We start from the raw sequence: 15,392 nt of genomic DNA on the forward strand, positions 1-15,392 counted from the left end.
TCTGATATTCTTATATCATTCAGATACATATTATCAGATATATAACCATCTGTCCATATCTCCTATGAATAGGATAAAATCAGATATATAACAATCTATCCATATCTCCTATGAGTAGGATAAATGTAGATAGATAGAGAGTTATCCTAACAAATAGGATAATCAAGAAATCAAATTCAAATTACATGAATAATTTAAATGGGTCATGAGTCATGTCACATGAACACCCAAATCCGAGTTCAATATCTGGCCCAATTTTCAACCGTTATTGCCATATAAGATGTCACCTCAATCTCAAGTGATACCTAAATATAATCGGCACAACATTACTCTTCTTTGTAATAACCGCTATCAAGTTGAGCGGATTATAGTAACGAGGCTAATTCCCAAATTATCAAGTTCAAATAAATTCAAATCCCACAATGAATCCAATTATATAAAGGAAAATAATACACACAATCCGTGGGACGGGTTCTGCTGTGATGTTTTTGGGGTTCATCCCAGGCTTATTATGAGAAACATGTAACTTGTTGGTCCATGTAACTTGTTGGCCCCATGGAGCAATTTATTCATGAAAAAATTTAGATTAATTGGACATTCACAACCATATGCTCATGTTATATTTGTTTTTGAAAGAATGAATGACGGACATGATTTTTGATAATAAATCATTTATTTTTTTTAAAACAATTAGGATTTGATTATATAATTATTAATATCCGATCAATTTGATATTTTACATGAGTAATATGCATAATAGATTCTATAAATTGAACGATTCAACTTATCAAAATAAATTCGAAATGAAATCCACCAAAAGATCATAGCAACGGCACAACCGGATCCCTTTTCCCAACAATCCGTAGGGTTATTATTAACGTTAAAAAATGTGTTAGAAAATATATTAAAGTATAAAAATATATATATATATTTTAAAATATGTAAAAAATATATTGAGATTATAAATTTATTTTTATTTTGTGCAAAGTACACATACAAATCCAATTATAATATTGAGGCTACCTTATTTATTTAACCCAAAGCCGAGGGACAAGTCGCTGTCCCACCCTGAACAGCCCATGACTTCAGTTTGCTTTACCGCTCCTACCCTATAGATTAGGGAGTAATAATTTGAGGTGAAACCTATTGCGTGCACCCTTTAAAGACGTACACGATAAGAAAATTATTATTTTAATAATGTTTAAGAGTTTTAATTTGAGAATTTTAATATAATTTTACTGATATGGAGAGTGTTAATGTGAAGGTGAAGCTCACTCTCCTCTCTCTAGTCTCTCTCTTTTATCTCACTAGAGCCCTATTTAAAACTCTTAAATTAAAGTTATGTATCATTACTCGTATTATTTTTTGGAATAATGCTATATGAATATAGCACCACTATATTTTTTTTTGATAAAAGTTATGAATATTTATGGTGTGTTATGAGAGTTTTGTGGTAAAGTCACGAATAGTGAATTTATGATACGCATCTTAAAATTATGAATAATAAAGTTATGACACTCTATGATTTTTGTTATAGCAATGATTTAAAGCACTAATTTTAGTACTATAAGGGTGTGTTTGTTTGAACGGACTGGATAAGGAGGATTGTAATCTATCGAATTATTAGTCCCGGGATATATTGTCCCGGGACTATTTGGTTGTATTGGATTTGTATCCTATGTTTGTTTAGTCATGAGATTAGATATCTGGATTGGACTATTTTTAGTGAATCTAATGTTTGGTTAGACGGACTAGATAAAGATAAATGTTCAAAAGACTATTTTACCCTTGTAATCTATAATTTATAATTTAACAACACTAAAAAAATTTAATTTATAAGGCCATAATTTTTAATTTATTATTTTCAATTAAATTAAATTTATAATTTATAATTTATATTTTTTATTTAATATATAATTTTAGATTAACGACAATAAAAAAATAATTTTATTTAATATATAAATTAAATTTTCAACAACACGAAAAAAATTTAATTTATAAGGCCATAATTTATAATTTATTATTTTTAAATAAATTTAATTTATAATTTATATTTTTTATTTAATATATAATTTTAAATTAACAACACTAAAAAAATAATTTTATTTAATATGTAAATTTAATTTTTTAACAACACTAAAAAAATTTAATTTATAAGGCAATAATTTATAATTTATTATTTTTAATTAAATTTAATTTATAATTTATAATTTAAGTTTTTTATTTAATATAAAATTTTAAATTAACAACACTAAAAAAATAATTTATAAATGTTCAAAAGACTATTTTACCCTTTTCTAATTGTTTACTAAGTAATAGCATGGGAGGTAAAATGGACATTTCACAAAATAATCCCATGGGATACCAATCCCATGATTTCTATCCCACAACCCCCCATGGGATAGTATAGTCCCATGTTTGTGGGACTAATAGTCCGGGGGGACTATTAGTCCGGAACAAAAATTTTCAAACAAACAATGGACTATTAGTCCGGTGGGACTAATAGTCCAATCCCACCTCCTTATCTTTCAAAACAAACATGCTCTAATAGAATACTAATAACATGGCAAGGAGGGGGAAAAAAAAGTAAATAAACAAATCAAGACCAAAACATCATATCACAGTAGGTGAGACTCATTGCCAACTCACACTACAAGAAAAATCACTTTTGGCGACTAAATTTTTAGTCGCCAAAAGTCCGCTTTTAGTCGCCGAAAGTCGAGTTTTTACTTTCAGCGACTAATTTTTTTAGTCGCCCCTTTTGTCGCGCATAAATGGTCGCGAGAGGTATCGGCGACTAAATTTTTTTTAGTCGGCAAAAAAGAGCTCTTTAGCGACCAAATGTTTAGTCGCCATTGGTGCATTACACATTTTAAAAGCTCACATTTAGCGACTAATATTTTAGTCGCCAATAGTCCATGAATCGCCGACTAAACAATTTTGTCGCCCAAAATAACACTTTTGGCGACTAAAAGTTTAGTCGCCAAAAGTTCTTCCGTAAAAAAAAAAAAAAAAAAATTCTTTGGTTTTTCTGAGATTCGAACCGTGAACCATTCCAAGTGCCAACACCTTAACCAACATGCTCCCTCCACTATGCCACTTGAACCTCACATGATTATATATGCAATATATATTATTTATATACTATTTTGACCGGTATTTATACAAAACCATATCTGTAAATATAATTATTTTTATTGAATATAATTTATGTAAAAAATAAATTATTTATTAAAAAAAATGTAGGCCACTTTTGGCGACTAAATCAATTATTTAGTCGCCAATTCTATGATTTTTGGGCTACTAATTAATTTGTTGTCGCTAAAAAAATATGTTTAAATTAAAAATAGCACTTTTCGCGACTAAATCTATTTTTAGTCGCCAAAAACGTCCCGTTTTGGCTACTAAATTGAAATTTAGTCGCCAATTCACTGTTTTTAGCTACTAATTTTTTTTTTGTAGCCAAAAACCTTCATTTTCAGCGACTAATCTTTTTTTAGTCGGCAAAAGACCTATAATTGGCGACTAAAATGGTTTTTAGTCGCCAAAACCATAACTTTTGGCTACTAAATTATTTTAGTCGCCAAAAACCGTCGCTTTTGGCTACCAAACAACCTTTAGTCGGCAAAACTGCTACATTCGGCGACCAACAAACAGTTTAGTCGCTAAAACCCTGGTATTCGGCGACTAATTCATTTTAGTCGGCAAAAGGCTTCATTTTTGGCGACTACATCGAGTTTAGTCGCCATTTGGTCAACTTTCAGCGACGAAATTTTGAATTTTAGTCGCCATTTGTGCTTTTTCTTGTAGTGTCATTAGAGGTGGCTTTACAGCTCAAGAATTAGAGTTCCAAAGCATTTTTCTTTTTGTTATGACACTTGATGGTTTTTGTTAATATTTTGTAATGAAAAAGTTATGATTTTTGTGGTCATAAAATTATGACATTTTTGTGATTTTTGTTACGAAATTTTGTGAAAAAATTATGAAGTTAATACTATATGCACTATTTTGGGAGGGTACATTACTTGGTATTCAGGGTATTTCATATTGATAGTCACTGGACCAATAGTAAGGAATTAAATGAGTATATGTTCCTAAAGTAATGGAGAAGGTGGACAAATTATAAATATGATTAGCCAAGCACACGAGCAAGTAATTTTGCTGACCTACTAAATAAATTTGGGGGAATTATACTAACAGTCCTTATGCCTTGGGTTCATATCATTTTGGTCTCTGACTTTTTAATTGTGACACATTTGATTTTAAATTTTGAATCTTATTTTAAATAAGAACAATTGAAGATACTATTACTTAATTTTTTGGGGTAAAATCGTCAGTTTGATAAAATTTAAACTAATTTGACAAAATAAATGTCAAAAAAATATTTTTAAATTTTAAAAAATTATTTCTATCCACCAAAGATAAAATTATGTAAAATTAATAAATTTTTTAGACATTTATTTATTTATTTATTTTTATTAAATTAATTTTTATTATATGTTTGGATGATAATCATGTAATGGGTGATTGGTAGGATTTTAATGTGTAATCGATATATTTGATATATGAAATGCTTTTAGTTTTAGATCTTTTGATTTAATGAATTGGTTTAATAATGATATCAAAGTTGTTAAAAACAACCACCCAGTACATGATCATCATCCAAACACATAATAAAAATTAATTTGATAAAATAAATAAATAAATAAATGTCTAAAAAATTTATGAATTTTACATAGTTGGTAAAAATAATTTGTAAAAATTCAAAATATTTTTGGACATTTATTTTTTAAATTAATTTATATTTTATTAAATTAACGATTTTGTCCTTAAAATTAAATAATGATATTTTTAATTATCTTTATTTAGAATAATTTTCAAAATATCTATCATAATTAAAAAATTAATGATCAAAATGACACAACTTCTAAATTATATGGCCCGTTACTGTAATTGGCGCAATATTTTCTGGCGTAGGTGTTGGTTGTTGTGCTTCATGACGTATCACTTTCTTTTGCTATCTAATGAAATCTATATTGTGGAAAAGAAAAGGAAAAGGATAAAAGATTATAAAAAAAAAAAAGGTACAGGCTGCTACCACTCTCTTTTGCTATCTAGTCTAGGTCTAATGAAATCTATCTCGTGGAAAAGAAGAAGAATATGAAGAAAAATGTACAAGTTGCTATAAAGAATGCAAAAAATATATAGCGCCTAAGAAACCAACTAGCTAGAATTGCCGAACAAAACCAAAGAAGCCGAGATGAAAAGAAAAAACAAATACAGAACAGAAACAAAAAGACAAGTAAAAAGAACTCAAAATACCCAGGATCACTGGAACAAGTAGGAAGGTAATGGTTGAATGCTCTAATATAACCGCGAGACCTAACATTAAAGTCCAACGATTGGGCTAGACTGTTACGGGGAAGCCTCTAATGAGTAATGACCACTGCACCCTTGAACGGTTAAAACTTTACCTAATACTACATTATAGGATTAGGGGTTTTGGAATGTGAGGATTCTTTCATGAAATGTGAAAGGGGTTGGAAAATGGAGATAAAAAAGAGGAAAATCAAGTATTTGTTTTTTCAAGAGACCAAGTGTTCTGGTATTTCAATTGGAATTGAGATTGCTAATATAAGAACAATTTGAATGCAGTATTTTATTCACTTAATAAAATTAAATAATCATTTTTTAGCCTCTTTGTAGAATGATTATTCCCTAAAAATAGTGAATGATGATTTCATTGTAGTATATTTTTCATTATTTTTTTTTTCCCAGTGAAGCAAACAAGAAAGTAAACATTATGATGAAATAATTATTCACTTTATTTCATTGAACCAAACATAGATGGGTAAAGGCGAAGAATAGGTTGAAAGACAACTCCGTTAATGACTTTATTTATCATTTAGATGTTGAAGTGTGCAAGAGATCAGTTGTCTAAGAACCAATTTTTTTTTTTCTTTTTCTAAACCAGATGGTGGTTTTTGTTTTGTATTTCACACCAAGAGTTATAAAGGAGTGGTTGAGGGTTTTTTTTTGTTTTTAAAGTTGAATGTGCGTAGGGTCTCTGTTTCATACCAGGAGTCGCAAAGGATCAATGAGTGGTTGAGATACTTTTTCTAAAGCTGAATGTGTGTAGAATCTCTGTTTCATTCTAGGAGTCACAAAGCGTCAAGAGGTGGTTGATGTATTTTTTTTAAAGCTGAATATGCGGAATCTCTGTTTCATATACGAGGAGTCACAAGGGTCAAGGAAGGCTTGGTTTCTGTTTTTGGCGATATTTATGTTGTGTTTGATTGGAGGATTGGGAGATTTGGAAATGTATTTGGAAAAGAAAATAGAAAAGATGTGTGAAAGTATGTGAAATATAAGTATGTTTTATTTACATTTCGCTTACCTTTTTCTTTTTCCTTTTCAAATTTCTTTCCAAATCTCCTAACCAAACAAGTAATTTAGTATGCATCACCAAAATTAACTAAGAGCAACAAAAATGATTATGTTGAAAAAACTTAAACATAAACTTTTAACATCGAATTTCACACTAGTATGCATTGTTTTCTAATTGGGAGTTGTATCTGAGTGTTGTCTGTTCCATTTAATTTGTTGAGAAATGTGTTCGTATAGCGATTCCGGGTTTTACCCTTGTTGAATAGTGATCCGGACATGTGTCCGTGGATGTTAGTTGTGGTTTATTGTTTTGTTTGCATCCTCTTTACTTCATATTTGAGTTATGGGATGTGTTGGGTGGGTTTGTTTCAGGTTGGTTGAGTTTAGAAACCAAAACTAGTTGCCCAGATTTTTGGCCTGTCCGCTCGAGCGGAGATGTTGGCGCTCGAGCGGGGAATACACCCATCCAGTATTTGTTGTGCAGTGTTGTACGCTCGAGCGTAGGGTTGGGAGCTCGAGCGGAGGTCTGGTTCTGCAAAAGTGCTGAGCGAGTGCATTCTGCGCTCGAGCGGGAGGTTAGCCGCTCGAGCGGAAGTCTGTGAGTGGCCGCTCGAGCGGGGTGTTTTACGCTCGAGCGGAGACCTGGGTTAAAGTCCCGAATTTGTGACTCTTCAAATCACTTTTTGCTTTCTCTTCTCTCTCTTACTTTTCCAAAAAGTCATTTTCAGAGCTTCTCACTCTAAATCGGCCCTTCTCTCTTAGATTTGATCTAGTAAGGATCGTTTACTCACCTTTTGTCTTCACAAAAGTTGTGTTGATCGTCGAGAGCTTCCTTTTGATCTGAAAATTTCGAGGTTTGGAGCATTTTGATTTTGGTCTTCATCTCCTTTGGGGCTCCGAATTTGAGGTAGGGATATTCTACTCCTCTCTATGGATTTTTGTCTTTAAATTTTGGTATTTTGAGATGTTGGGGTTGGTTTGGTCATTTTGTGAGAGTTTGGGGCTTTTGTGCTATTTTACAAAAGTTGGGGTTTTACTCATAATAAACCTAGATGCATGTTTGGCTTAGAGAAATGGAATGAATGTTAAATCATTGATGAAAATGGGACCTAAGGGTTGAAATGTTAATTATGGGAATTGACCTAATTACATTGTTTAATTAATTGGGATAATTAATTGAGAAGAATAAGGAAATGAAATGTTGATTGAATATCCATTGTGCATTTATTTTCTGTTTAGAAATAACTGCTTGGGCTATCGGTGGAGGATAGTCGTGATTGTTGTAGACAATGCATGATGATTAGGCAAACTGAAACTAATCAATGGAATGTGTCATGGAACTTGACGGTTGATAGAATACATTAATTGTATGTATTGGGTGATTGTATATAGAACCATTGTGTTTGTATACGTTATGTGTAGAGGAGGAGATAGGGGATGTACTCCGCGGTTTAGGGGAAGATAGGGGATGTACCTCTAAACCGGATAGTGTTGGGAGAAGAAAGGGGATGAACTCCGTAGATACAGCTCATATGCTTGTCTAGAGAAGTGAAGATAGAGCTCATATGCTTATCTTTGTGAAGTGTGGATATAGCTTATATGCTTATCTGTGGATATTGTTGTTATACATATCTGTTGAGAATGTGGATATAGCTTGTATGCTTATCTGTATGTGGGATATAGTTTTTATACATATCTGTGGAAATGATGATAGAGCTAGCATGCTTGTCTATTGAATAAGGGAAAATGAAAAGTGACTTGGACTCATTAGTCAGTTGACATAAATGTGTGATTTATGTGATTGTATCAGTGTTGGCCATCTATCAATTGCTAATATTTTAGTCATTGTTCATGGTTGGTTTAGTGTATTTCTACTGGGCTGTGGCTCACCCTATATGGGAATATCATTTTCAGGTGCAGGAAGCATGCCACCTCCAAGGACATAGCTTGGGAGGCTTGAGGCGGACATAATGATGTCGTTTTACTTTTTGATGTATTACATGTAAATACAAGCCAAGGGCTTAATGTGTATGAGTTAGTACTCTTTTGTTGTAACCAAGTGTTAACTTGGAAAGCTGTAAGCCCGTAGGGCATTTTGCTTTTATTGTTAACATGTAATACTTTTTGTAATGAAACACTGATGAATAGAAGAATGTGGTTATTTCATATGTTAATGAATGTGTTATTTGATGGGTTTATTGTTATTATTTTGAGAGCGTTACAGTTCGTCTAGACTTTCAAGCGTCCTGTGATTATTTGACATTTTCGCCAACTTTAAATTTCAAGTTTCATGATTTTACAATTTTACTTCTAAAATCTCTAATTCTCATGGTCCTTTCAAGGGGTCTGTCTATTGGTAAAGTTTCATTGGACTCAAGTGAGATTCTCAAGCCTGTGTCCAGGCTAATGTGACCCATTTTCAAATCATTATAACATTAGTCCTTAATAATTAGAAATCAGGTTGTCTCCGGTCCTTTGTGGACTAGATGGTGTTGTTCGAGTTCATGAGACTCATCACTGATCCTATTTTCAAATAGAGTGAGATTCTCAAGCCTGTTTCCGGGCTAATGTGACCCATTTTCAAATCATTATAACATTAGTCCTTAATAATTAGAAATCAAGTTGTCTCCGGTCCTTTGTGGACTAGATGGTGTTGTTCGAGTTCATGAGACTCATCACCGATCATATTTTAATAATTTAAATCGTTTATTTTTTATGCTACAATGTTTATATCATTCATAAAAAATAAAATAAAATAATTAAATCAATTCGATAACCATAGCCACGTTTGTTTATGACATTTATTTGCAAAAAATAAACTATTAATTTTTTAAAAAAAAACTAGACTATCAATTTTTTATGGCACAAATGCAATAAGCTAACATAATTATGGTTATCAAATCAACTTAATTTTTTTTATAAATAATATATACATTATAAAATAAAAAAAATAAACAATTTTAATTATCAAAATAACACCCGTAATGAGCCCTACATGCCCAAACAACAGTATCTAATCCAGAAAATAGATGGAAGACAAGCTCAGCCTAATGATGAGGGTGACTTATGAGTAAGTTCCATTAGTTAGACTTAATACCAATAGGTCCTTTAAAGAACTAACGTCATTTTTCATCAAATGTAGATAAAAAACGTCACTAATTGTTATTTTTTTAGCGACAGTATCAATAATTCCTCACAAAAAAATGCCATTAATGGTTGTTCTTTAGCAATAATTTTTCAAACAAAACACTAATTATCAATTTTTAGCGACAGTTTTTAAAAACGGTCACTAATTGTTCGTTTTTAGTGATATTTTTAAAAATTCGTTACAAAAAACATTTTAGCGGTGATTCTTGCAGGACCTGATGAGAATTAAGTTCAATTATTGAGATCTATTGGTAATATTGCTTAAAAAGTAATTATTCATTTTCAATTGACGTCTAGAATATTATAAAAAGTCAACGACACCAGGGTCTTTGTCTTATGATTTTTCTTTTTAATATTCTAAAAAAAAATAATAATAATTTAGAGAATTAACCTACTTTTCAAATTATTTGAAAAACTAACTTGGTTTTTGAAATCGTATTTTGAAAATGCGATTTTAAAATTAAAATTATATTTTTAATTTTGAAATTGAAATTACATTTTTAACATGCAATTTCACTTTAAAATTGCATGTTGAAAATGTAATTTCAAAAGGTGAAATCCATGTCATTATAAATTCCATTTTCAACATGCGATTTCAAGTGAAATTGCATGTTGAAAATGCAATTTCAATTTCAAAATCGCATTTTCAAAATGCAATTTCAAAAAGCAAGCTAGTTTCTCAAATAGTTTGCACAGTTGGTCAATTATCTAAATTGTTTTTTTTTTTTTAGAATTTTTAAAGAAAAAAAAAATACTCTTACTCTTTGTCTTATATACTAGGTACCTCTTTGATTCATCCTCATGAAGGAAGAAAAGAAAATTATTCGAGGAAACAAGCAGTGGCAGTGCCCAAACCAAGAGGTGCGTTACCTTTGCTCGTCCCTGATCTCTTTCCAATACTCATATTTGTTACGTTGTCCATTCTTGTGATAGCTTTGATTTTCATCTCTCTATCTCTCTCTAGAAAAGACTTGGCTGTCTCTTAATTTGCAGAGTTGTTGTAAGGTAAGTGGTCCTTTATTTATATTTAAATCTTTTGGGGTTTTTTGTTAAATGAGGAGATATTGTGCATATATAGTAAAGTCAGAAAGTGATTATGAGGCATTAAGCTTGGGAAAGGCAAAGAGCTTAACTAATGTTTAACCTCGATTAGTTGTTTGTTCCATTATCTTCAGGGTGATTTGCTAGGGATATGAATACTTCGATTAGTTGTTTTTTTATTTTATAATCACAGATTAGTTTGTATTTATTCACCAAGGAAAGCTGCCACTACATCTTGTTTATTTATACAAATAAAAAGTTAAAAATATAAAGCCTTTTTAGTTGAGTTTTAAAATACTGTTTTTAGGAAAACTAAAAACTAGTTTTGTAAAAAAAAAAAAAAAAAAAAAAAAAAAAAAAAAACTCATGTTTTTGTATAATTTTCTGTTTCTTGGGGCAAAAATATATATTTTTTAATTTTCAATTTTTTTTTTTTGTGCGTTTATTTTCATCAAACTAGTTTATATTTTTTTAAAAATAATAAAACATAAGATAGTTTATGAAAATTCAACCACACAAGGTGATAGTCATTAAAAAATGTAGAAAAATATGATTATTAAAAAAATGTCCCGTTAAAAAATGTCATTGAAAAATTATAGTTTTTGAAAAAAAATATGATAGTTAATTGTATTTCGGAAATAAATGGTGAAAGAAATATTAATTTAAAGAAAGATAACTAAAATAGAGAGCATTTTTAAAGAGAATATTAAAAAAATAGCTAGCTAAAAAATATTTTGACTAGTATTGTTGGAGATGCTTTGTTAAGTAAAATGTTTAGTATATCTCACTTTTTAAATTCCAACACACTAGGTATATAATTAGTTATTTCGTTTTAATCCAGATTCACTAACTAAATGTAGTTAGCTTTCAAAAGCTAAACGAAATATTTTAGACCCTTATAATTTTTCCTTCCATCTTTATTGCTATTAAGGCATTTCATGAAGCGAATATTATTTAGATGAATAGTTAAAATAAATACCAGTGTTATTCTGGTCAGTTTACTACGCATCCGTTTTCAAAACTGTTTTATTAACATTATGGATGACAAAGACTGTAAAATAACACAAGTTTTGCAACTTTTTTTTTTTTTTAAGTGACTAAACACTGTGCTGAGTTTACTATCCTATGTGCTTAGTTGCTAAATGTGTGGTGTTTTAATGGAAGTGTTACTTGCAGGAGTGTCGATGGCAAATGTACCACGTCCAGAAGCGGTTTGTTTCTTAATTTTAGACTGATTCTTGAATTAAACTTTTACTCAATTTGGTTTCGTTTTCAGAATTTTTTTTGTTTTTTAAGTTTAAAAAAAAAATTACTAAATAATAGTTTGGTGGGGAAAAAAAAGTGAAAAGAAATCCAAATAGTGTGTTTGGTGGGGAAATATCATTTTAGTGTGTCTTTTGTTTTTGTCCAAATAGTTTCTATTTATTCAAAATAAATAAATAAATAACTACAGAAAACAGATTCTCAAAGTTAAATAAAGCATAAAGATATATCTTGTGCATTTATTTTTGCTTAATTTAATTTAATTTTTTTTCTCATTAATTTACAGATTGAAGGTGAGGTAGCTGAAGCTAGGTACCACATTGACAGGACTAGTTTTGACGTTAATGCTATTGAGCATGGTTGGATAAGATTAGGCGAAAATCCATTTGAGGTTGATGCGTCCTTTTTGTACTTTGAAACGCTAGAGACGGCAACAGAAGTTCACCGTAATTTGTTACGACTCAAAGGTGAGAGCTTCCTCAGGTCACACTTCGTCATTAAAAGTGAAATGAACATTGAAGATAAGACAGACGCCTTTGCACGGAAAACCGTCTATAAACGGCAAATCTGCTTCTGGGTTGCTGTGGAAAAAATTGACTGCACTTTAGAGGAGTACAAACGTTCCAATCAACCATTTTTTAGAACACGAACACGAACACGCCTCTGCTCACAGTATCAAAATATCATCCGGTAGGTCTTTTTATAGACTTTGTACAACCGGTAAACTGTTTCCGTTACACAAAACAATACGTCTTTTCTATAATCTTTAAGCAAACTATACAGCATTTGTTTATGTTTTTGTCGATAATTATTTTAGACAATTATATAAATTGCAGTGACACTATAAGAGGTATGTGTCAAATCCGACAAGAAGGCCTCACTCATGGAGTCTTACAAAGCAAACACGTTGTGATTATCAAAGCCCGGGCGAAATTTGCCTATATAACAAACAGAAATGCCGATACGCCAGCAACAGATTTTACAAATTTGAAGAACTTGTTCAAGATTGTTCTTGGTCAAGTAGGAGATATTCCCGATGAGTGGAAGCATTTTCCCGACATTGAAAACGTTAAAGAGGAGTTGAAGCATTTTCACCTCTGTGCAAACGTTAATGATGGGTAAGAAATCTTGCACTTTTGATCTTGAGAATCGTATGAATGTTCTTTCATTCCTTTTTTTCTTTTTTTGTTTTAATCCACTTGTATTTGAGATTGTTGGGGATAGAAGGACGATTTGGCCCAACCTTTATGCTGTGTTTGGTTGGAGTTTTTGAGGTGGGATTTGGAAAAGGAATGAGAAATGTAATCCTATTTATGTTTGGTTATAATAAAAAATATATGGGAAAAGAAAGGGAGTGAGAAATAAATAAAGAAATAGGATACCTTTTAGGACATCAATTCTATTTTATAACCAACACAACCAAACATAGTTGGGATTTGGAATTCTATTAATTCTTTCTCCTTTTCCTTTCATTTCCATTTCCCTTTCCATTTCCCTTCCCAAAACCCCCAACCAAACACAGCGTTAAGGTTTGCCGTTAGCGTTAACAGATTTGAGTCATAAAAACAATTGACAATATTACCAGTATGATCCAACAGTTAAACTTAATTCTAGTAAATCCTGTCAATTTGGCGTTGAAAGTCTTGTTAGTTCATTGCTAAGAATCATGGCCAAAGTCGTTTTTTCTGTTTTTTCTTTTTTTAACACAAATTGTAAAACTGTAGATAAAAAATGAAAATTAATTACGTTTTCAATGATGAATTATTGATGAAAAATGCCGTAATACTTCTACCGGACCTATTGGATAATAAGTCCAACTATTAGAACCAGCTTATAAATCTCCTTTTTATTTTTATTTTTCCACTTGTATCTGAATTATTTATTAGTAGCGGCCGAGCACACGTGATCCGTGTGCAAATCATTTAAAATTATGATATGAAATTCACATGTTTTGAAGTTCATATTTTTCTCTAATAGAGAAGCACCATAAATTATTTACTCTAAATAGCAAAAATCATAGAACAACTTGTAAAAAAAAATAAATGAATAAAATACATATGTATTTGGCAAAATAATGTATGATCTAGTTCGAATATTTTTATTTTTTGGTTTAAAATGTGGTTAAGCATAAAAACACTAATCCAAGCCTCTTAATCACTTACAATCAAAACAAATTTGAAGAACACTGAATTTTTTCTTAAAAAAACACAAGAAAAAAATTAAGAAAATAAACAAATAAATTTAAAAAAAAAAAGAAGAAAAATAACCCAAAAAAAAGATTACTTTTTTTTTTCTAGAACATTGAAATGTTTCTTTTTTTAAAAACTCACACACCAAAAAAAATAAAGAACATAAACAAACAAATTTTATTTTTTAAAAAAACAAAATTTATACACAAAAAACAAACAAAAGCTTAAAAAAGTGAATAATGAAAAAAATGAATATGAAAATACAAAAGCATACAAAATAGAAAAATATAAATCCAAAACTCTTAAAATATTATAATCAAAGAGACTTGATATACGGAAAAAAAAAATAATAATAATAGTGAAATCTATTAACATTAAAAAAATAATAAAACCAAAAACACAAACCAAAAGAAAAAAAAAAAAACTGTTTTTTTAAGAACACTAAATTCTTTCTTAAAAAAAAATGCACAGCAAAAAAAAAAAAAAAAAGAAAACAAAGAATTTTAAAAAAAATTACAAATTCAAAATTTTTAGAACACTTATTTTCAAAGAGATTCGATATACACAAAAGAAAACAAGCAAACAACTTTTTAACAAATTACAAACTTAGGACTCTTATACTGTTAAAGAGATTTGAATATAAAAAAATTAAAAATTAAAAAATAAACAAAAAATAGACCTCAAAAAAACTAATTTTAAAAAAATAAATAATTTGTAAGAAATATAGAATTATTTCTTATATTCTACTTTTTTTTTTTTTTTTGGTCAAAGAACTTGATAACATAATGGAACTTTTCAATGAAGAAAACAAAAAGTATAATTAATAAATATATAAGATTGCAATGTTCTTGAATAACCATAAGATTATGAATATAAAAGTGATATTTTACTATGAACAGATAGAAGTGAAGATAGTGAAAGTGAATTAAAATTATACAATAAAGCACGCATAACAGAAAAATATGAAGCCAAGACTCTTAGCCTCTGTTTGGAAAGTTTAGGTTTGGGTTTTGGCTAAAATAGTTACAAAAAAACAAAAATAGACTTTTTAGCTCAATAAGATAAAACATTATATTCAACCCATAATCATTACATTTTTTCTCTCACAAAAGTCAAAAAAGTCAAAATAAACTTATCCCAAATGAGACTTTTTAGCCCAGGCTAAAATAACAAAAAATAAACCAAAAAGCCAACTCACTTCCCAAACGAACCGAATATTATAATCAAAGATATTTGATATACGCAAAAAAATATAAAAAAAATAAAAAAATTTAATAATAATAATAATAATAATAATAATAATAATAATAATAATAGTGAAATCTATTAACATTAAAAAATAATAAAACCAAAAGAAGAAACCTT

Source organism: Camellia sinensis, chromosome 9, assembly GCF_055761805.1.
Source record: "Camellia sinensis isolate YWXY chromosome 9, ASM5576180v1, whole genome shotgun sequence".
In the NCBI taxonomy this organism is placed as follows: Eukaryota; Viridiplantae; Streptophyta; class Magnoliopsida; order Ericales; family Theaceae; genus Camellia; species Camellia sinensis.